This window comes from Anomaloglossus baeobatrachus, chromosome 10 (assembly GCF_048569485.1).
Source record: "Anomaloglossus baeobatrachus isolate aAnoBae1 chromosome 10, aAnoBae1.hap1, whole genome shotgun sequence".
Lineage (NCBI taxonomy): Eukaryota > Metazoa > Chordata > Amphibia > Anura > Aromobatidae > Anomaloglossus > Anomaloglossus baeobatrachus.
Genome location: NC_134362.1, coordinates 22,399,439 through 22,424,468, shown reverse-complemented (window position 1 = coordinate 22,424,468; position 25,030 = coordinate 22,399,439). Strand labels below are relative to the sequence as shown.

General features: G+C 43.0%; 1 protein-coding gene across 3 annotated transcripts in view; it reads left to right on the top strand.

Moving 5' to 3' along the window:
* The window catches only part of LRRC4C (leucine rich repeat containing 4C), a 970,587-nt gene that overhangs the window by 491,032 nt on the left and 454,525 nt on the right, over window positions 1-25,030 (top strand). For all 3 annotated transcript variants that reach the window (XM_075325244.1, XM_075325245.1, XM_075325247.1), the window contains one exon: window positions 23,074-23,205. The gene's annotated coding sequence lies outside the window, so the exon portion shown is untranslated. The remainder of the gene's footprint in view (window positions 1-23,073; window positions 23,206-25,030) is intronic.

Below are 25,030 nucleotides of genomic sequence, written 5' to 3'. Positions count from 1 at the left end.
TAGGACGGAGTTCAGATCGAGCGATCTGAGGGCCTTTTTGTACTATCAGGAAGTTGGTATTTTGCAGGGTTTTTCTCTGGCTACCATCAGTCCCTTTCCTGTCCTTTCCTATTTTAGTCAGCGGGGGCCTCACCTTTTGCTAATCCTGTTATCTACCTGTGTATTGTGTTTTTCCTATATCACTGCAGTCTTTGAATGTGGGGGGCTTGCTATTCTTGTCTATTTTCTAAGGCAGAGAGTTATTCATCTTTCCTACCTTTAGGATAGTTAGTTCTCCGGCTGGGTTCGCGGTGCACAGGATGTTAGTTCACCCCTCGGCTACTTCTAGTTGTGTTGGTTAGTAAGGGGATGGCGGCCAGATTAGTTGCCAATGCTCTTGTCACCTTTTTGCCAATGATTTGTGGTGATCTTCCATGGTTCCGGATCATAACACCTGTCCCTCGCTTTCCTACAGTCCTGCCTCTTTCTTCACTAGTGGAAGGGGGGAATAAGATCAGTTCTGGTCAGGAGCTTAGCCACGCATTAAACTCAGGTATCTCCACCATCAGGGGTAACCTTGAGTTTAGAGATAACCTAGGGACCTCTAGCATGTGGGACAGCATAGGAGCCCCTCTCCCTCACTTTCCTACAGTCACATTGTGACAGCTCTGTTGAGAGGGAATTAATGTTATCATGCTGATTGACAGCTGGCTCCCCACAGCCTAACTGCGGGGAGCTGGCTGTCAGTCAGCATGACATTAACAGTCACATCCCATCAACCGAGCAACCTGGTAGAGGAAGAGCTGCTTTGTTGATGTGAAGCATCAGAATTGCCGCAGGGACAGTCCGTGACCACTTTTAGCAGGCAGGTAGTTAGCTACCACTTGCCTGTTAGTTCTTTATCCCAGAGCTAAAAAATAAAGTAGTCTCGGACTCCTTTAAGGGTTTGTCAGTGTCTGTCACTGTGCTCTTACATCTAGATGGGGAAATGAGGTGTGCTGTTGACATTGTATTGACTGACACTTGACGGATGACATGCCGGCCATGTACACAATCCTCCGATACCGGCAGGATGTCATCGATATAACGTCCCCAGAGCACCTCATTCCCCCATTTAGACGTATATAACCCCATTAAAGAGAATTTCCCCATAATAACTCTTCCCAAAAAGAATGAACCTGGTTTTCCAGTGCCACCCTGCAACTCTTTAATTCTGTATCTAAATATTTCTGCCTAACTTATTTGTATTCTGCTCCGTTCTCCGAGTAAAATACTAAGACCCCAATAAAGCAAGACTCTGACGTGAAGTACTGTAGGTTCTATTAGGGGCAAATTAGGTTTACTTTTGGATGTGAAATCCTTGTGATTAATAATAATTAGTTTAGAAAAACAAAACAACTTTTATTATCTCATGGAGATGTCTACAAGTAGATGAGATGTAAAAAGCGTGTGGTTTTCCAATTAGCACTGAAGAGGTTAATTGAAATCCTACAGGCTCATTGCAAACGTGGGGTATAGAAATAGGCACCGGGCTGAACTCCACTGCAGGCGACATTATAATGAGGGAGCCTGCTGCCTGCAGATTGACTGTCCTGGCAACCACAAGAGCCGGGACTGTAAGTACTGTAAAGCACAATGATCTCTTGGCACGGCCGTGCTATCCTCCTGGGCAGTGTCCACATTGAATTCCTGCACCTGATCTTCCTTTTATTTGCTGAAATCCAAACTCTTGACCTCATTATCAATAAATAACAAAAAAGTAACAATCTTCAGTATTCCCAATACTTGCAAAGTCTGCAAAGTTGTTGTACATTGGAGTGTAGCTGTCCCTTCAGCTCTCCTGTAAGTTCTCCTGTAATCACTATTTCTGGCCATTATCAGGAATTTTTCACAGTTTTCCCTTCTGCAGGCTCGTTATCTTATCTTCAGTTGTCTGAGCTGGTGGGTGGAAACTCCTTGCTATGATGTCTCCCATACACAGTCATTAGGGTTTCATGCTCCGTTGTCTCTATATAGCTCATGTACAAAAGCAGCAGCTGCATGGAGGACATTATACAGCAGGACTGAGCAGTGTAGCTGTGGATCCATCCATCTCTTAGTGAGATAAAACACTTACTAGAAAGCAGCACCATCACTCTATCTACAGGAGGTACCTATGATGTGATCGCTCATTAGGTTGGCAGTTTTGTTTTAATCAAGTTGGCCTTTATCTGTATGTTGCAGTGAATGATTAGTTTCTGAGCTGGTGGTTGGAGACTCCCTGCTAAGATGTCTCCCATACTCTCATACACAGCACACACAGACATGAGGGATTCATGCTTTATTATCGCTATGTAGCTCTTGTAAAGAAGTAGCAGCTGCATGGAGGACATTGTACAGCAGTACTCAGCAGTGTAGCTGGGAATCCATCGTTGAGTGAGATAAAACACTTACTAGAAAACAGTTCCATATCTCTACAGGAGGCAGCTGTGATCCCTCATTAGGTTGGCAGTTTTGTTTTAATCAAGTTGGCCTCTATATGTATTCTGCAGTGAATGATTAGTTTCTGAGCTGGTGGGTGGAGACTTTCTGCTATGATGTCTCCCATACACAGGACCCACAGACATGAGGGATTCATCCCTGTCTCTTTGTAGTTCAAGTAAAAAAGCAGCAGCTGCATGGAGGACATTATACAGCAGCACTGAGCAGTGTAGCTGGGAATCCTGCTCTGAGTGAGATAAAACACTTATTAGAAAGCCCCATCGCTCTATCTCCAGGAGGCAGCTGTGATGCGATCCCTCATTAGGTTGGCAGTTTTGTTTTAATCAAGTTGGCCTCTACCTGTATTTTGCAGTGAATGATTCGTTTCTGAGCTGGTGGGTGGAGACTCTCTGCTATGATGTCTCCCATACACACCACACACAAACAGGAGGGATTCATGCCACCCTGACTTTTTGTAGTTCACGTAAAAAAGCAGCAGCTGCATGGAGGACATTATACAGCAGAACTGAGCAGTGTGGCTTGGAATCCAGCTCTGAGTGAGATAAAACACTTACTAGAAAGCAGCACTATCACTCTATCTACAGGAGGCAGCTGGGATGTGATCCCTCATTAAGATGGCAGTCTTGTTTTAAACAAGTTGGCATTGATCTGTCTACAGCAGCTTCCTTAGTTCAGGCTTCTTATGGCTCATTCTCTCTCTGTTCTGCAGACTCTTGGTCTTTCAGGCATCATACTGGTGCCTCTGCCATCTATAACTTTTCTGAGCTGCAGCGCTCTACACCTTACATCTGCCCCTGCAGCTCCACCTCCATACAGGACACAGCCCTCAGTTGCTTTTCTGAGATGCACATTATCATAGACAGGGGCATAACAATCGCAGTCACAGAGGGTGCAACAATAAACGGGCCTCTGCGGGAAGGGGGTCCTGTTGGTACTGGCGTCTATTTCAGTTGGATGTGTATCCTAGGATGCACGTTCAGGTGAAGAATATTACAGTGCAGAGGCCTGCCAGGTCCCTGCACTGCAATATATGTCACTGGCTAATCAGAGGCCGGCCGCTGACATTAATCAGACCCTCACAGGTGGCCCATGGCAGTTATGTCATGTGTTTCCAGTGACTGGAACGCCAAAGTCAGCTGCCGACTCCTCCTCCGCCAGCTGTGCAGGACACTGGTCATCAGATTTGGGGGTTTTTTTTTGTTTTGTTTTTTAAATGTGTTGGAAAACAGCAGCGAAACGGGGACATAAAGGGTCCAGGATGGGGTGGACATTTCTTACAGGAAGATAGTGGGGGACATTATTTCAACAAGAGTATCACGCCTGATTGTGAAGATGCTTAGCGTGCAGGGTAGCACAAGGGTAACAATGGGAATGGGAGAAGAAAGGCCCTAGCAAAAGGGAGAGGGCAGAGGGGACACCTCCTGCAAGTCACCTGAGTCTGTACCCTATGCTCCCTAATGTCTCTATACGAATCCTTTCCTCATCGCCGTCATGTGCCTAGGCCCTTGCTTGCTCTGAGCTCACCCTGGCTAGTGAGAAAACTGGTGAGAACACTAGTCTCACCACTGCAATAATACAACACAAGGTAATGGAGACATAAAGAAGGAAAATAGACACAAAAGGAAAAACACTCCAAGCTCCTCCAATGCAGCTGAACACCACAGCTACAATAGTCACGACTCCTCAGCTTCTTCCAGAGACAGGCTCCTTCCAAAGTGGTCAGCATAGAAATGAGAATCTATAACCAGCATCAGATGGAAAGATACATGACTCTACATAGTGAAGGAGAGTGGTCACAAAAGAGTTGCACCTGAGATTAAGGCTACAAAGGACAGCCAAATAGGAAAGTGTCATAAACCCCTACATCACTAAAAGAAAGTAAATTTACTCAAGTACAGATTGTAGACCTGCAAACAATAAGGCATTGTGACTTTCGGGTCCCAGACTTGCCACACTCATGACAAAAGGGCCCATCTTGGGTAGCATTATTATAGGAAGGGGCTCAGGACCAAGAACATTTTTATAAGAAGATGCCGATGGTGGGGGACATGTTTCCAGGAAGGGGCCTGGACAGAGGACATTATACCAGTAAGGAGTTCATAATGACTTAATTATAGGAATGGGCCTATGATGGGGGACATGATTACAAGAAGGGGACAGGATGGAGGACATTATAGCAGTAAGGAGTTCATAATGAGCGTATTACAGGAATGGGCCCATGATGGGGGACATGAGTAAAGGAAGGGTCCTGGACGGAGGCCATTATTCCATGGGGGCGGCTACCTATGTCTTTAGATGATCTAGAATGCTGCAAGGGCCATTATATCTGACCAACATGAATTGGGAGGCTCAGGTTGATATTTGCACTGGGGCCTATTGAACGCTAGTTATCTCACTGGTCATACAGGTTTCGGGGTGCTATTATGTCGGCTCCTGCTGTTCAGCCTCAGCAGAGCGGTGCACACTCTTCATGGCCTACTGTCCGATCTTCCTGATTGGTACCAATTGTATATATGAAGCTTCTCCCCCCTTTCCTCAGAAGTGGCATGATACATCACACGATCACACAGTGTCTGCCCACACACAGTGTCTGCCTCTTCTCTTGGCATCAGTCCATCACATCCTGAATAGCGGCATGTGACTAGAGAGTGGCTGGTAAGCGGTGCCATCCTGTTTTGCCATCAGCGTCCCCCTACAATGCTCCGTAGGTGGGGAGCACTGAGTTCGCTCCACATAGTCACATGCAATTTCATTATTATCCATGAGATTGTTTTCATATTGTCATCACACATGGCACATTTGGACAATAAACTAAAATAAAGTATGTATCTCTCAATCTCTCAAATCCTAATGAGCCTCATTGGACTGACAGCGATGTAACAGATGTACCGGTCCGAGATGCCAATCCACTCATTTGCATGGCATTTCCCTCTCTGAGCGGCCGAAGCTTCTGTTCTACTGGATACAATCTTCATCACCTGGTATCGAGAGAATGGTTCTTCATGTAGCAAAGCTCCTCTTAAAGGGGCTGCATGGCTTTAACAACCCCAACCAAATTGCAATTGTAGGGTGTCCTGCTGTTGTGACTACCAATGGTCAGCTGAAGTCTGGGGTGGAATACAGATTAGTAAAGGGGTGCCTCAGTGGTTAGCACTGCAGTCTTGTGGTGGCTCAGTGGTTAGCACTGCAGTCTTGTGGTGGCTCAGTGGTTAGCACTGCAGTCTTGTGGTGGCTCAGTGGTTAGCACTGCAGTCTTGTGGTGGCTCAGTGGTTAGCACTGCAGTCTTGTGGTAGCTCAGTGGTTAGCACTGTCTTGCAGCGTTGGGGTCCTGGATTCACATTCCACGAACACCATGTGTAAGGAGTTTGTATGTTCTCTCCGTGTTTGCGTAGGTTTCCTCCGGGTACTCCGGTTTCCTCCCACACGCCAAAGAAATACTGGTAGGGACTTTAGATTGTGATTCCCAATGGGGAATTGCCAACGTATGTAAAGCACTGTAGAATTAATAGCGCTATATAAATGAATAAATATTACTTTTATTATTATTCTCCGGCATTGATTTCTTCCACAATGGGAGGTGAAAGTTGCTGATGATGTAATGTCTGCACATTTTTGTTGCGATGTGTGCATGATCATACACCAGTCCTATACATAGAAAACATCTTTAATATACCTGCAGAGCCCACAGGGGAAATTAAAGAGGTTGTCCACTATATTAACATTGATGCCCTAGGATAGGTCATCAATGTGTGATTGGTCGGGGTCTGACAACCAGTACCTCTGTAGATCAGCCATTCCTGGTTCCGGTAGCGGTAGCGGCAAATGCTCAGTTCCGGAGCGGTCTTGTCTTCTGGCCGGGTACTGCACATCCACCTCCTATTGAATTAAATAGTTGGCAGATGTGCAGTACCCAGCCGCAGTCGCTATCAGAGGATGAGGCAGCTCCGAAACTGAGCATTTCCATCCCCCAGCTGCTGCCGCCACCAGTAACAGCTGATCAGCGGGATACGGGTGTCGGACGATCCGACATTGATGACCTATCCTTTGGCTAGGCCATCAATCTTAAAGGCGTGGACAACCTCATATATATTGTGTGTGTGCGTGTGTGTGCGTGTGTGCGTGTGTATGTGAGAGTGTGTGCGTGTGTGTGTGTTTGTGTGCGTTTGTGTGTGTTTGTGTGCGTGTGTGTGTGTGTCTGTGTGTGCGTGTGCGTGTGCGTGTGTGTGCGTGTGCGTCTGTGTGTGCGTCTGTGTGTGCGCATGTGTGTGTATGCATGAGATTTCAGAAATCTCATAGACTTTGCTGGAACTGTAAGGCTATGTTCCCACGCTGCGGAAAATGCGCGGATTTTGCTGCGGATTTCTCGAGGAAAAGCCGCGGATTTTCCAGAAATCTGCAGCACAGCTACTCCCCAGCCATTTCTATGGTATTTGGGAAATGCTGTGCCCACCCTGCGGATTTTTCTGCAGCGGAAAACGTGCGGATTTTCGTGCGGAAAAATCTGCAACATGTCAATTATTGTTGCGGATTTTCATGTGGATTTTGCCTATTCAATTGAATTAAAAAAAAATTGCAAAATCTGCAACAAAATCTGCGTCAAATCCACATCAAATCCGCATCAAATCCGCACAAAATCCGCGCCTATGAAAAGGTGCGGATTCCGGGGGAAAGTTGCGGATTTTGATGCAGAAAAATTCGCAGATACAGAGTCCCATGGGCACATAGCCTAAAAAGCAGAGTTTTATTAGCATGGATTTGCATAATACCAAGCAAAAAAAGCGCTGCAAAAAAAGCGCTGCAAAAATGCCATGTGTGAACATAGCCTAAGGTTAAGTCCAGGGTGTTTTTTGTAGCAAATTTGGAACAGATTTAGTGCAGATTGTGGCCCAAATCATGCCAGCAAGTCTATGAGAATTTTGAAGATTGTGCACAGGTTGCTTATTTTTTCCTTTCAAATTTGATGCAGAAAATAATCTGCAGCATGTCAATTGTTGGTGCTTTTTTTTCCTGCATTTTTTAGCCCTTCCAGACATTGTCTTCATTAAAAAAAAATGCATGGCACAAAACACTTACAAAACCCACCAAAAATTCATGTTTTTTTTGGTGCTTTTTTTCTGCCAGAAAGTGCAGATTTCATGCAGAAACTTTCTGCACCAAATCTGCAGTGTGTGCACAGTCTAAGGCCGGAGTCACACTTGCGCGTATCTCGTGTGAGTCTCGCATCGCATCACCCGGCACGGCCGCACTCTCCTGACAGGAGTGGATCGCCTGCATATATTTCTATGCAGCTGAGATGCTCCTGTCCAGAGAGCATCAGGCCGAGCCGGGTGATGCGATGCGAGACTCGCACAAGATACGCGCAAGTGTGACTTCGGCCTAATACTAAAATGATTGTTGTAGCAGAGCTGAGTTTGTGATAAGGCTCATCTCATCAAAGTGGGGCTGCCAGTAAATTTGCTACATCATCTTAACCCTTTCATCTTGCCCAGATTCTGCACTTTTTAACGGTGAGATGACAAACTCAGCTCTGCTTACACATTTTGACTGTTCTCAGGCTAGAAAGCTTAGACAATTCGCCAGCGCGATGGGACGGGAAAGGAGTTAAAAGGTTGTGTCCGTGCCCAGTTGCTGGGAGTTTAATGACTGTACACAGCTCCGCGCGTCTGCTTAGAACGCCACAAAATGAGCAGCATGTCAACGTGCGGAGAGCATTGGCATCCAGATCAGTGGAGAGATGCCAGCAAATGGTTGGATTTTGGCCTCTCTCTACTCCACTCCACCCACACAGTCCTCTCTCCGACAACGCCAACCCTGAGATTGTCAACAAAGTTATTATTCCGCTCGCTGGTCAATATATGTTCATTTTCTGCTGACTGCCTGCAGAATGGATGCATATGGCTTTCATCCCCGCGCCGTTCCCTGCAATGGTAATGTCAGCGCTCTGCATCCCTGCAGCAGAAATGCATTGGATTCTAATGGGAAGGGGTTAATCTTTCCTTGCCAGAAAACGACTGGCAGCTCCGGGTCAAATCTAAGCCCAGCAGAAATTTTTTTTAAAAAAAAATTGGAAAAATCAATATAAAAATATCAATATAGTCTGGGTCTAGAGATGAGCTAGATCAAGGGGTGCACCAGAATTAGAGGGAAATTTCCGAATATTCTGCATGATTAAATATTATTTCTCCCTTATACAATGTGTCCAGTGTTCCGTTGTCACATACTGTATTTCATACGGAACTCCAATTTTTCATGATGCTAATTCGATACATTCTCATGACATTGGTCCCAATGCAAAAGGGGCCCCCAATTATTGCAAAAGGGACTTTTTGCTCCCCCTACGATTACAACCCCTGCACCTACCGTATTAGTTTCGCCCAGGGACAGGTTGGTACAGGGGGCAGGAGGGCATATGCCCCCCGGGACGGTCCTCTAGCAGCTGTTCAGGGCTGCCGGAGGACCGCACTGTACCTTTAAATACCAGGCATGAAACTTTCGCCCCTGGTGGAAATACCTTCATCAGGCTGCAATGCAATCACAACCCCCGGGAATTGCTTTATTTAGATGATTTCTCACTAAAAAAAAAAAAAAAAGAATCCCCTTAATTTCGGGTCCAGAATTTGTTGCCGCTCTTGGAATGTCATGGGTTTTGTTAATCATACTTTACATCTGCGAATAAACCTTTACTCGGCAAATTTGGCAGGATAAATATATCATCTAAGAGCAGAAATAGAAATTCATTTGCATATTACGGATACATGGATGCAAAAAAATAAATAAAATCTGAGATGCAGCCAAATTAATAAATCTCCGGGGAATAAATGGTTGTAGTGGATCAAAAATAAAATCACAGAAGACGTCACGTTCTGAAATTGCGTTAAAGGGGTATTCCCATCTCCAAGATCCGATCCCAATATGTAGTAGGTGTAATAATAATAGTATAAGAAAATACCTGGAATTAGAAATGTAGTATAGTTCTCCGGATTAGGTATGTGGCTCTCCTTTTATATATATATATATATATATATATATATATATATATATATATATATATATATATATATATATATATATATATATATATATATATATATATATAACTATATACAAATAAATAACATATAATATATTATAGAATCTTTGGTATTCAAGGTCACGACCACTCATATTGTGACAGTTAGTTGCTAATGGTTGCAACTATGGCTACCTAATCTGCATACTTTGTAGATAAGGAAAGCAACACAGAAATGTAGTATAGTTCTCCTGATTAGCTATGTTGCTTGGAGCATGAGCGCGTGCACAGGGAAGACCTGCATCATGACCATGCGGCCGGTGTGAACTGTCAATCATCCCGGCAAGAGAGGTGCGCTCCTGTAGAAAGAAGATCAGACCACCTCAACATCTCCATTATCTTCAAAGCTGTACTTCTCTGATATAATTGCTTGTGAATCTGCAAGTTCAGAGCTCAGGTGACATGCGCTGTGGGGTATAAATACTCTCTTCTTCCTCTATATGTAATACAGCTCGAGAATATTCAAGGAGAATATATTTTATAACACTACCCTATGTCATGATCCAGGACTGGTATTCCCCGCTCCAGAGTTTCCCATACCTGGCCTGGTCATGTCAGGGGTTAACTCCCATCAGCCTCGTTCTGGTTTCAGGAGACACTATATCTGGGCTCTGCACCAGCATTCCAGTGCTGGTTATAGTTTTGCTTTGCAACCTGTGACTGGCTCTGATGAGATTTCCTGCTTGATCTGACTCCTTGTTACCGTGCCCTGACCTGTACCTTCCCCTGTTTGTCCGTCTGTCCCAGTCCCTGACTTCTGTCTCCTGTCATTTGTTTACCTATCCTGGTTCATTCTCCTTCCCTTGTTTGTGTCCCCTTCGGTCTTGTCTTCTGTTCCCTGTGCCCTTTGTATTCCCCTCTGCATACCTGATCTCCCGGCATCCGACCTCGGTTCTGTTTTCTGACCTGATCTTGATACTCCCTTTGCAGTGACTTGACTTCCCGGATAGATCCTGACTGTTTGACTACTCTATTGCCCCCTGGTGGTTCGCCTGTGAACTGCCTGCTGAAGTTACTCTGCTGTACTTGAGCTTCCCTTCTGTTACAGCGTTACTTTGACTGTCCTTCACTACACTGCTGCCACCTAGTGGGGAATACTCTTTACTAGTTCCCACCAACCCTTTGTACAGCGTGACAACCTAGCCATAGATACATCTGTGTTGAAAGAAGTAGCGGTGGAGGAGTACATCATTTAAAGGAAGCCAATAAGATATGATATTACTATTAACCTGCAGGGATGGGGTTAATCTGCATGTTAATAGCTTTATGAAGGTGCTCGGCCGTTGTAATGAAATACAGCACCTGGGAGAAAATGACTTTATTTTTTTCATGAGCTGCCAGCTTTCAGTCATTGGGACGTGCCAGAGTGATTTCAGTCACCACTCACTGAGAGTGTTGGATGTAACAATGCCCGACACTGATGGACAGCCAGCTTGGCAGTGCACCAGTCGCCGCTCACAGTGATATGAGCATTGAGGTGACTGAAACCCCGCCAGCACGTCTACATGACTGAAAGCCGGCAGCTTCCAGGAGGAATAAAGTTAATTTTCTCCCAGGTGCTGCACTTTTAGAACAGCATCTTAGCACCTTCTTTAGAAGATGCATAATAATTCCATATCTGCTGATGAATAGCATTATCCGACATCACAGGTTCCCGGTAACAGTATTTGACCCTTCATTGATGATAGATTAATCTTTAATAGTCAAGTCATGACTTTTGTGGCTCTAGAACTTCAATAAATTGGTCCAAATTTGGCTCTTGATTGACCTCCAACCCCAGGACATGCAACGAGCCAAAGCTAATGCCCAATGAGTGACCAATCTTGGCCCAAAATGTTCCACAAGCAGATAATACATATTTGTAGATCAGACTGAGTAAAGACCCGATGGCTCCGGGGTTGGACCCGATGGCCCTTGAGGTCCCTTGCAACTCTAACATTCTATGAAGACCAAACCAATTGCTTAACACCAGAAACTGCTGGTCCCATCTTTTGATTCTACTTTTCTATGCAGAAGAATTTGGAGAAGAGGGGTGTGCATCTGACCCTAAATAGTGATGGGCGAGCACTAAAATGCTCCAATGCTCGTTACTCGAATCGAGGTGGTCAGATGGTCCGACAAGCTCCATGCAAGTAACGAGCAGTATGGAAATTCAATAATTGCCTTGTTCAGGTTCAGCCAATCATAAACAGAGTATTTCCGGTGGGAGGGTGGCTTTTTTTTTTTTTTGTTGGTCACTACAACCGAGAGCGTTGTTTTAACTTGTAAAATTAAAAAAAGTAAAAGTTTTAAAAATTTTAAAAAGAATGAAAACCTAAAAGTTCAAATCACTCCCCCATTTGTCCCATTGAAAATTAAAGGGTTAAAAAAAAATTAAAAATATTCACACATTTGGTATCGCTGAGTCCAAATCTATCAAAATATAAAATTAATAAACATGATTGGAAGCAAAAAAAATTCCAAACACCAAAATTACATTTTTTGGTCATCGCAAATTTTGCACAAATGCAATAACAGGCGATCAAAACGTACATCTGCGCAAAAAGGGTATCATTAAAAACGTCAGCTCGAGACACAAAAAATAAGCCATAATTGACCCCCATATCCTGAAAAATGAGAACACTACGGGTCGCGAAAAATGGCGCAAAAAGTGCGCCACATTTTTTTGGACCAACGTCTGATTTTGTTTTAACCCTAAACCTATACATGTTTGGTGTCTATGAACTCGCACCGAACTGAGGCATCACAGCGACACATCAGTTTTACCATATAGTGAACACGGTGAATAAAATATCCCAAAAACAATTTTGCAATTTTTCCGCTCTTGGAATTTTTTTGCCATTTTCTAGTACATTATATGTTAACATTATGGTTTTATTTAAAGTAGAGCTCATCCCGCAAGAAACAAGATTGATGGAAAATTAAAAAAAGTTATGGCTCTTGGAAGAAGGGGAGCTAAAAGCGAAAAATGGAAAATCGCCCGGGGGTTAAAGGGTTAAATTAAAGCATGATAGACCAAACGGAGACAAAAAAAACCAGCATCAAATGCGCAATAAAAAAAGAAATGAATCTAATTTACATAATAGGTGCAGAAATTTTGCAAAAAGTGCGCCACTTTTTTGGACCAACTTCTGATTTTTCTTTAACCCTAAACCTATACATGTTTGGAGTCTATGAACTCGCACCGACCTGAGGCATCACACCGACACATCAGTTTTACCATATAGTGAACATGGTGAATAAAATATCCCCAAAAATTTTTTCAATTTTTCCGCTCTTGGAATTTTTTTGCCATTTTCCAGTAACACTATATAGTAAAAATTATGGTTTTATTTAAAAGTAGAACTCGTCCCGCTCAAAACAAGATTTCTGGAAAATTAAAAAAAAGTTATGGCTCTCGGAAAAAGGGGAGCTAAAAGCGAAAAATGGAAAATCGCTCCGGGGGTTAAGGGGTAAAATTAAAGAATGATAGACATAACTGAGACAAAAAAAGCAGCAACAAATACGCAATAACCTAATTTACATAATAGGTGCAGAAATTCTGCATCATCCAAAACTCACCAAAAATTCTTCGCCGGAACGTTGCTTTTTTTTCCCCCCTCTTTTGGATGACCAGTATTTCTCTCGATGCTACATAATGGCCGTATTCTTCTTCTTTGTCATTTCTTCTCAAGGGCTTCACATTTTGGAGAGAAGTGTTCAGTAAAGCAAAAAATAATGATAGAAATTCAGCTCCAAGTTAAATTCACAAACATTGAAGATGTGATTCGAAACTGACAATCCGTTAATGGTGCATAGTCATCCAGCGACGCCCAGCCGAGCATTATTCTGAAAAGACTCTGTGTATTTGAAGGTCATTCTATCAGAAATCTCTAGTGGCCTTTATAGAAGTGCACGCTCTTGATATCTGCTCTTTGATGATTGTAAGGAAAAAAAATCTGTGCATGGTTAAAGGGGCAGAAAAACCAGTGTGCTTCTGTATTGTGAAGAATTAATCTCACCTCCAAAAATCAATCTATGGGAATTTTGTGTATCCTGAATTCCAGTGAACGTGTATATGGAAATTACCCATCCGGTGTGGAGCGGAGGGTCGGAGAGAATCCGTAACGGGAGGAACTTTTTCATAAACAGTAATCTGTTTTCCCATTATGTATAAATGTTGGTTTAGAAGGAGACAAACTCTGGTGCAACCTATTGGAAGTAGCAATCCTACAGTAAAAGTCAAAAGTGGCCCTTTAACGAGCCTTTTCATATGACTTAAGGGGGCGTTACACGCAGCGATATCGTTAACGATATCTCTGGTGACAGCACCCGCCCCCATCGTTTGTGGAAATCGCTGCCCGTGGCGCACAAAATCGTTTGGAGCCGTCACACGGACTTACCTGCCTAGCAACGTCGCTGTTACCGGCGAACCGTCTCCTTTCTAAGGGGGCGGTTCATCCGGCGTCACAGCGGCTTCACTAAGCGGCCACCCAATAGAAGCTGAGGGTCGGAGATGAGCGGGACGTAACATCCCACCCATCTTCTTCCTTCTGCATTACTGGCGGCCACAGGTAAGCTGCAGTTTGTCGTTCCCGAGGTGTCACACGTAGCGATGTGTGCTGACCTGCGTGCTCAACAATCAATGATTTTTTAAAAAGGAACGACGTGTCAACGATGGACGTTAAGGTGAGTATTTTCCATGGTTAATGGTCGTTCCTTGCTGTCACACGCAACGACGTCACTAACGATGCCGGATGTGCGTCACGGAATCCATGACCCCGGTGATATATCGTTAGATCCGTCGTTGCGTGTAACGCCGCCTTTAAGATTTATACCAGATCAGAACCCCAACTTGGAGACACGGCGTGTCGGGATGATTGTCCCTCGTCAGTGAAAAGTATGAGATCTGATCTGGCTTTTGAAAAGCTATAGTGGGGTCTAAGGGGAAAACTTTAGAAGGATTAGAAGGAAAGATTTCTGCCTGGAATGAGCAAGGATCAATCATATAGGAAATCAATCGGTGTCATTTAAAGGGGTGTTTCAATGAGATAGTGGGTGACTTTCTGATTGCTGGTGGTCCATCCGCCATGGCTCCCAACATTCTTGAAAAACTGGGCTTTGAAGATCATCTGCTGAATGTATCTGTTGTCGATCATGCGAACTGCCACTTATATATTCTAATAGAAGCGTCAATGATGAGCATCACACTGTGCTTGTCAATCTTTCATTAAGATTTAATGGAGCACAAGTGTGCATGATTGACCACCATCCTATTCAGCAGGGGCTCCAGAATGAGAGAAGAAGAGAAACACAAAGTCCCGTTGAGTTGCTAAACCTAGAAACTGTTTATTTCACCCCTGTGGTGGATTCACAGCTACACTGCTCAGTTCTCATGGGGTATGTAATGACAGTACAGGGGTCCCTAGGCTGGCCCTCATACTCGTGATCCTACACTATCCCTTATCTTGAAGGTAGGTGTGATGGTAGCCAGGTCCGAGCCTCCAGCGTGACCCTGACTCCTGTCCGAACCCTGATCTTAATCCCCCTCTCCCCCACCCTTGGGAGCGAACTAAAAAACACAATAGCAAAACCCACAAAACAACACAGACAATGTAGAACAGAAACTCGTACACACTGCACTCAAAGTCAAAGGAAAGATAATATGTATACTGGGGAACAATGAAAAAGGGAATGAAGAAGTAACGAACAATAAGGGAACACTCACACCACTGAAAAGCGCAACAAAGATCACCATGAATGGCATCACCACAAAGACCAGGAGCGCTGGAGCTTATGCTGAAGCTATAATCAGCACTGAGTAGTAAGATCCAGTATCTTATATGGGAAGTAGATGACTTTGATTGGCAGTTGGCATCCTGAGCTCCTAGCAGAATTCCCCAGGTCAGCAGGAATTAACTCCTGCATGACTAAGGATTAGAACACATTAAACAGCCGACGCCCGGTTCTGGCTGAACAACTGGAAGACATCAGGTTGCCTGTCAGGCTCTACAGTGTGAACAGAACCTGACACCGCCGAGACAACTAATGAGTCTAGACCTGAACACCACATGACATCAGTACAGCTGTATAATGTCCTTTGTGCTGATGCTTCTTATTATCTGCTATATAGAAACCAAAAAGTCAGGATGTCTGTGTGTACTGGGTATTGTAGACATGATAGTAGCTCAATTCCACCCACCAGCTCAGAGTCAAGTGTGAAATAGACATAGAGCCTGCAGAAGGGAAAACTGGAACAACTCTCGGAATATTCGTTTGGCTCTTGCTACATCTGTACCTTTCAATTAAAGGATGACTTGAATGTGTTGTTGTTGTTGTTGTGCACATAAATGTGCCCACATGGTAGGAAACTATAGGATTTTACTTAAACTACTGCACCTAACCCTCTCGGCTGTACAGACTAAAGGTCCCTAAAAGCCCCTGCGCAGACTGAGACAAAACTAACCGGAGAACTCAGATGACTACTCAAACCAGTAGCTCTCTAAGCAGCCATCGGGGGTTCCACGTACCTCCTTAAGAAACTAGGGGAAGGTGCAGAGTAAAATAAGGCAAACCAAAATCAAAAATATATAATAAGAAACACCAAACCACCAGGCTGTAGTTCCAAGCAGGATCTACTGAAGAAATATCACTAGTAGGGAATGGGAGCCCAGGGGAACTTTAAATAATTACACCCACCAGGTGATAGGGCAAACCAAATTACATCATAGGAAACACTTAGCAGAAAGGCAATGAATACAAAACCTGTAAAAACAGAGACAAATTGTTCAGAACCCAGACAGTGGGCAAACCTGCCTGTGGTTCTGTAGAAAGAGACCACAGCAAGGGAAGCCATTGGATTGTGGAGGTTGCCTGAGCTATAGCTTGTTTGTTCAAACGTAATAAGAATATCTGTGTATATAAATAATCAAAATGTAGATGTAGTTGCATAATTATCTGTCTGTCTATGTAGCCATCGCATAGATCCATAATATAATTCTAAGCTGTATAAGTCATGAAGGAGTTAACCAAAGATAATGAAGCCAGAATGTGAAGCTGCAAAAGTTTTATCAGTAATGTTCACACAGAAAGAATGTACAGATACAAACTGCGCTGTGAGAAATTAAGGAGTAAAAGTACTCCCTGTTTAGCTTCAAGGTTACAGATGCAAACTGTATAATTGGATCTATCTAATACACGGGTCAGTTGGTGATGCTGGCTCAAGGAGAACATGTCTTATGTATTCATTGTCTGATACATTGATATATCGGCACTGGTATACAGCTAATACGGCACCGTCTCTGAATATCCCAAAGGAAGACTCCATTAGCACTCTTCACCCAAATTCCTCCCTTGACAGGATCACAACCGAGGCATGACAAATGTCTTCTGCTCCTTCCTTGCCATGTAGAGGAGAAGGTTTGTCATTGTAAGGAATGCGTTCGGGGCTGAAACTTACATATTTTCTGCATTAGTTGGAGTCTTATCGTCCGTATCCCAACACATTGTATTGAGCCTCATAGAATATCAGCATCCCATATATTGACGCTGGCATGTTTCCTATGATGTAAAGTAACACTCCAGGACGTCGTTAAGCTTTGAGCAGGTTGGAGAATAATCATTACCCTCATACGAATTTCTGTTCTCACTAAAGGATAATGTGATTCATATATAATTCTTTCATGAAGCCAGGGAGGAAAGGCACAATTAAGATTTTTCTCGGTGAGTTTTTAATATCAGATATTTCATGAGGGTGCATAAATCACAAAGCATTCTCACAGTGCCATATTGAACCTTTATGTTTGCATTCATTTCCAACCATAATATCTGCAATTTATGTATTCAGTTTTGCCAAGTTGTTTTATTTGCTTTGAGAAAAGTGGATCTTTTAATGTAAGTTTTTAGACGCGGTCTCTTCTCTTCCTGCCACCGGTCTCGAGAGAGCGTCTGTCTGATGTTCTAGAACTCTGAGGCAGCTTGAAAGGATTCAGACAGGAAAGGTCTCCCCGGGAGAGCGAGCTCAGGTTCCTTACTCCACCGATATATCATTTTACAGTTGACTCCAACAGGAATTAACACTTTGCCTAAGAAAAAGTGCAAAACAATTCAGAGTCGGTACACAGATACTGAACTTTATGCCGTCGGAAATACAAAAACAAGACAAACCCGCTCAAAGGTGCTGAGACGATTGCCGCGGTCCCTACAAATGGTTGATCGGGAGAGATGTTGACTTCAATATTTTGCCGAACTAATATTGGTGGCTCATGATAACAATAGACTATCAACATTCAAAACTTGCAGACCCTTTCCATAAGGCTAGAGTCACAATTGGGTGAGAATTCCATTGCATCGCCCAGACTGGCCGCTAGCTCTCCTGACAGGAGCGGGTTAGAGGCATAGAAATACATGAAGCTGACCCGCTCCTGTCAGGAGAGCCACTGGCCGGTCCGGGTGACTGCAGCCTTAGGAGAATTAATTAATAGGTTGATTGGAATGGGTTCTCCTGCGAATATTCAAAGTAATCTTCCGTAATCCTTTCCGAGCACCCATGAAGATCATTTATCAGTGGAAAGGCCAATAATCAGATCCTCACCCATCCCAACCAATCTATGGCTTACCAAGCTATGCAACTAGCATTGAGTCCAAAATTCAGCCCACCTCAAATGGTCAATGGCCTCTTAATTTTGTTTTATACTTGTGCAACCATTGGACAGTGGCAGTAGGTACATTTTGGGACATGTAGCTAAACTCACCATATTGTCTCACATAATAGCCACAGTTGGCCAATGTGAGATTTTAATATCTGAAATTTCATGATGGTACATAAGTCACAAAGCATTCTCCTGGTTCTTTATTGAACCTTTATATTTGTATTAATTTCCAACCATAATATATCTGCACCTATGATGATCATCTAATCGGTGTAAGGGTCGAGAGTCAAGTCCTCATATATTTATGGATTACCACACTGTGCAACCAGTCCCAACTCCGAATCTCAGCTGACCAGCGATAATGACCTCTTGATTATGTTTAATATTTGTGTGGCCATTAGTTATTGCTGGTAAGTAGTGTTTGGGCCATGTGGTTAAACAAATCATGTGCCTCACCCAAGGACCATAGATACCATATTTTACCAAAAAATAAGATAGGGTCTTATATTATTTTCATTTCCAAAAAAAAGGGCTAGAACTTATTTTTGGGGGAGGGCTTCTTTTTTTCCATGAACAACAATCACACATTTATGCTTCAATTCAACTTGAAGGTATATGGCCAGCTTCAGCTTGAAGGTGTATGGCCAGCTTTAGCTTGAAGGTGTACGGCCAGCTTCAGCTTGAAGGTGTATGGTCAGCTTCAGCTTGAAGGTGTATGGCCAGCTTCAGCTTGAAGGTGTATGGCCAGCTTTAGCTTGAAGGTGTATGGCCAGCTTCAGCTTGAAGGTGTATGGTCAGCTTCAGCTTGAAGGTGTATGGCCAGCTTCAGCTTGAAGGTGTATGGCCAGCTTCAGCTTGAAGGTGTATGGCCAGCTTTAGCTTGAAGGTGTATGGCCAGCTTCAGCTTGAAGGTGTATGGCCAGCTTTAGCTTGAAAGTGTATGGCCAGCTTCAGCTTGAAGGTGTATGGCCAGCTTTAGCTTGAAGGTGTATGGCCAGCTTTAGCTTGAAGGTGTATGGTCAGCTTCAGCTTGAAAGTGTATGGCCAGCTTCAGCTTGAAGGTGTATGGCCATCTTTAGCTTGAAGGTGTATGGCCAACTTTAGCTTGAAGGTGTATGGCCAGCTTTAGCTTGAAGGTGTATGGCCAGCTTCAGCTTGAAGGTGTATGGCCAGCTTTAGCTTCAAGGTGTATGGCCAGCTTTAGCTTGAAGGTGTATGGCCAGCTTTAGCTTGAAGGTGTATGGCCAGCTTCAGCTTGAAGGTGTATGGCCATCTTTACCTTGAAGGTGTATGGCCAGCTTCAGCTTGAAGGTGTATGGACAGCTTTAGGGTTAGTAACTTTAACCCTGAATTACATTCACAATTGCTGGTGCAATGTCAGTGTCTCTTATGGTAACACTTGGCACTCTCAAAACAAAATGTGGCATTGGCACTCTTCTTCTCTATGAGGCCGAGAGAGGGCAGAAGCCAGGAGTCTGGAGCAGGAATCGGGAATGGTGGTTGTGATGTCATATGTGGCTGCTTCTGTGGGACTGAGTTGGGCCGGCCCGGGAGGTGGGATCCAAGAGGCGGAACTCGGAAAGCAGGAGGTGGGACCCTGAGGTGGCAACCAAGCCCACATCATAGTACATTAGCAGCTATGAGGTGGGATCCAGGACGCAGCATTCGGGAGGTGGGACTTGGGAGTGGTAACCAAGCAAACATCATAGCGCAGTAGTAGCCAGGAAGCGGGAACCATGTGACACTCAGGAGGCGGGACGACTCGGGAGCTAGTGAGCACATTTTACACTGACATGGTGGGAGGAAGCTTCAAGAGGATTTGGGAGCTACATTTTGCCTACTCCAGTGCCTCCAGCATTAGGTTATATCTCCTTGATGTTAGTGACATAATCTAATGTCATGTGACATAAACTAGCGCTGCAGGAGCTGACTAACTAGGGCTTATTTTTGGAGTAGGTCTAGATATTTAAAATCTACTCCAAAAATACCCAAAAATCAAGCTAGGGCTTATGCCAAAATGGACATCCTGAGTGGCTTCAAATGCTTACCATCAAATCCGTTTTTAGTTTACAAACTTGTGTGTACTCATTATCCTGGCGGTTGAACCCTTCACTGTAATGATGAAAAAGTATCACAGATCTATACAATGTATAGATCCCTTGTAACAGGGATTTTGGATGCCTGGGACTTATGGCACATTTGCCACCACTATTGAGCCTTCGTAAGACCTAATGAAGATCCCCAAGGCTGTACTTAATAATAACATATAGAGCATACTTGTAGTATGGTATACCCTAATTGATAATGCTATGTATATGGACTGTATGCGGGCTTACATATACATTACTAAGAACTCTACAATTGAATATAGTCATAATATTTAATTAATAAAACATAAATAAAACAAAACACAATTTAGAAAAATAAAAACATTTCTTTATGGAAAATCAGAATATAAACTGACCTTTAAGGGTTAAACAAAGTATAAAGAAAAATAATATTTTTCTCTCATTTTTTTAAGTGATAAATGTTTGAATATAAGCAAAGGAGCTAGTAAGTAGGACGAGCTGGAGAGTTTGTGGATTCCTGCCGTAGGTTAATTAATGCTGACATGAAGGTCCAGTGTTGGCAGTCGAATGAAGCTGTGAGTGAGGAACGGTGACAGATCTAAGTCAAGGAGCTTTGAGGACTTGGCAAGGGTCAGGAATTTAAAAGACACATAGGTCAGGACTGCATAACTTGAAGAGGGATGATTTTACTTTTTTGAAGTTTTTCCCATACAATGTTACAAAAAAAATTAAAGAAGCACTCACATCAAAGCTTTTATCCTCTTAATATATTGCAATTATATTATATAGCACTGTGTACTTACAATTGATCCTTTTGCCGTTCTACCCAGTAAATTCTTCCTTTTTCTATTCTCTATGTAGAAACAGGAAGTCTCTTTACACTGCATGAATCCCCTTTTCAATTCCTGACCCAGCTGTTTTGAACTCCTCCTGCCAGGGAGTTCTGCAGTGATAACTCCTGCAAGGAAAATAGACTTCATGTTTCTACATAGAGCTGATCTGTTTTTAATTATGTGATGTCATAGACACAATGGAAAAGAGAAGAATTAACTGGGTAGAAATGCAAAATGAGCAATTGTAAGTAGCCAATGCTATTTAATATGACAACTGCAATATATTAAGTGGATAAAAACTTTGATGGGAGTGCTTCTTTAAGTTATTTTCTTTCCATGTATCTTTTCTTTCTTTACAACTTAACGACCTGACAGTTTTTGAGATTTTCAATTTTGACCTTTTGATTTTCTTTCTCCTTTTTCCAAGAGACATCAAATTTTTGTTTTCCCTTTGACTTAGCAGTATTTGGGTTGAGTTGTAGTTTTGAATGACAGCATTTATTTTAACATTCAGTATAAAGAAAAAAGGGAGAAAAATGCATGCCAGACAGCAAAAAAAAAAATCAATGCCATCAGTTTTTTGGGGCATTTTGTTTTTATGGTGGTTTTTTTTTTTTAAGTGGTAAAAATAAAATTCTAAAGTTTTATTTTGTTTTCTTTTTTTATTTTGGTTTGTGTTATCCTTTTCCAAGAAATGTAACATTTTTATTTTCCTGTCGGTTCAACTGTGCGAGGTCTTGTTTATTTAGTCAATGGTTTTTGTTAATACATATTTGGAAAGCATATTATGTTTTAATCACTGTTTATTACATTTTTTTAGGGAGGAGTTTTGGCCAAGAAAATGCAAATCTGCATTTTTTTTATCTCCTTTTTCTTGTTATGGCTTTGATTATATGAGTTACTTAATTGTATATTTTGATAAATCAGACTTTTAAGGATCGGTCGATACAAAATATGTTTCTTTTGTTATATTTTTCTTATTTTATTATTTTTAATGGGGGAAATGGATGTGATTTGAATTTTTTTTATTATTGGAATTTTTTATTTTTATTTATTTTCACATATTTTAAACCTGTGATCATCTAATCTCTTATATCATATGCTGCAATATCAGAGTAGGACAGTCTATAGTGAAGCTTTCAGTCTTCTATGAAGCTCAGCCTGTGGCTAAGCTTCACAAGAGCACCAAGATGGCAGTGACTGGATTCGAGCATTTAGCAGATCCCCAGCTGCCATGGATGGATTAACCATCAGTGTCCAGCATCCGCGTTGTATGGGCACCAATGGGAGCCGTTGCGTGTGAGCACCGAAATGCGTTCCATTTAAAAAGCAGCTGACAAAAATAAAAAAAAAACAAAAATACTTGAACAGTATAGTTCTTAGCCAATGCAAACTTAGACTATTCAGTCTTAAAATAAAAAACAGTTGAATAGTTTAATATTTAGATAATGCAAATTTAGTCTATGCTGTCTTAAAATGCTCCAAATTCTTAAAGGTTAATTCTTGATAAATCTGTCTAATTTTAAGAATCCATCAGTTGGCTTAGTTTGTGCCAACATTGTGCACCACAATTTTTGAGAATTTTTTGGAGCATATTTGACCACACCACTTTTTACAATAAGTTACTTATTTTCAGTGAGGCCACACTCTGTTGGATAACTTCTAAAAAGTATCTAAAACACAGAATAAATATGGTGCAAATCATTAAATGCCGTTTTTTGGGGCAAAATTACTCCAAAATTTTGTGACATTTAGTTTGATAAATATGCCCCTTAGTGTGATCAAATGGAACGGGTTTAAGATAAACAGCAATCCTTGTGGCAGCCAGGGGTATTGCATGTAAATTTAGGAACGGTTTCATATCTTAAAGAATTGCATTATTATGAAAAGTGATATATTGTCACGTGAGATGTGTGAAAGCTCCGCGGTGGTCAACAATTTTTTAAAGCAAAATTAACTACCACATGTCAAAACAAACTATAGACTCATCGAATGCTTATCTGTTTTTCAGACCAGTTGATGCATTAACTATTGGAATGTATGGAAGACTAACAGCATACAAACATGGATCTCAATCACATGGATGGACTATGGGATCAAGTGGCCACCAAAGGAAAACTCCAGTGAGGCACTTCAGAAAAAGGTAAGGATAAGCAATGCAAGATTCCATGTGATTGGTGGCGATCAGCTCTTTTTGTATTTTATTTTTTTTTTTAGATTTTATTGACTACTAGCTGTAGTACCCGGCGTTGCCCGGGATAATCGCTGTCTCTCTGTCTCTCTCCCGGTCTCTGTCTGTGTGTCGCTGTCTGTCTGTCTCTCTGTCTGTGTCTTTCTTTGTCTGTGTGTGTCTATGTCTCTGTCTGTATTTGTATCAGTCTGTCTCCATCTCTGTCTCTGTCTGTCTCTCTCTATCTCTGTGTCTGTCTCTATATGTGTGTCTGTCTCTCTCTATCTCTGTGTCTGTCTCTATATGTCTGTCTGTCTCTCTCTTTCCCCGTCTGTCTTTGTCTGTCTCTTTCCCCGTCTGTCTCTTTGCCCATCTGTCTCTTTGCCCATCTGTCTCTTTGCCTGTCTGTCTCTTTCCAGGTCTGTCTCTTTCCAGGGATATCTCTTTCCAGGGCTGTCTCTTTGCCCATCTGTCTCTTTCCAGGGCTGTCTCTTTCCAGGGCTGTCTCTTTCCAGGGCTTTCTCTTTCCAGGGCTGTCCCTTTGCCCGTCTGTCCCTTTGCCCGTCTGTCTCTTTGCCCGTCTGTCTCTTTGCCCGTCTGTCTCTTTGCCCGTCTGTCTCTTTCCAGGGCTGTCTCTTTCCAGGGCTGTCTCTTTCCAGGGCTGTCTCTTTGCCCTTCCGTTTCTGTCTGTATGTCTTTTTCTATCTCTCTGTATCCGTATCCCCACTGACATCTTATTACCTCACACATAAGCTTCTAATACTAACAGTTTATTATGTTCCTATAGCAACCACTGACAGTTGCTATTAATAAGCTGTAGCTCCAACCTCCATTCAGTTTAATGGAGGCAGGATTTGTGAGAGTAAATTTAAAGCACGGGGTTACATTTTCCCGTCAAAACATAGTCTATGACGTTCCCTGGGTCACATGGGGCATCTGTGCAAAATTTCGTGATTGTAAATGTGACGGTGCAAATTCCTTTAGTGGACATACACACACACACACACACACACACACATACATACAAACATACACTGAGCTTTATATATTAGATTTGCCTCATTCAAAGTTTTTTTTGGCAGTGGTGATCCAACCTATCATTTATCACAGTAAGATCCAAGGGTCAGTGACCAATTGGCGATTACGGACCATGTGTCAATTGCAACTTAGGGGTACTTTGCACACTACGACATCACAGGTGCGATGTCCGTGGGGTCAAATCGAAAGTGATGCACATCCGGTGTCGCTGTCGATATCGGAGTGTGTAAATCGTTTTTGATATGATTAACGAGAGCAAAAGCGTCAAAATCGTATAATCGGTGTAGTGTCGGTCATTTCCATAATTTCAGAAGGACCAATGTTGTTCCTCGTTCCAGCGGCAGCATACATCGTTGTGTGTGACGCCACAGGAGCGAGGAACATCTCCTACCTGCGTCCTGTGGCTCACGCCGGCTATGCGGAAGGAAGGAGGTGGGCGGGATGTTTACGTCCCGCTCATCTCCGCCCCTCCACTTCTATTGGCCACCTGCCGTGTGACGTCGCTGTGACGCCGCACAACCCGCCCCCTTAGGAAGAAGGCGTGTCGCCGGCCAGAGCGACGTCGCAGGGCAGGTGAGTGCGTGTGAAGCTGCTCTAGCGATAATGTTCGCTACGGCAGCTATCACAAGAGATCGCAGCTGAGATGGGGGCGGGGACTATCGCGCTCGGCATTGCAAGCATCGGCTAGCGATGTCGTAGTGTGCAAAGTACCCCTAAGATTCAATGCACACACAAAACCTTAGAAATGAGTAGAGATGAG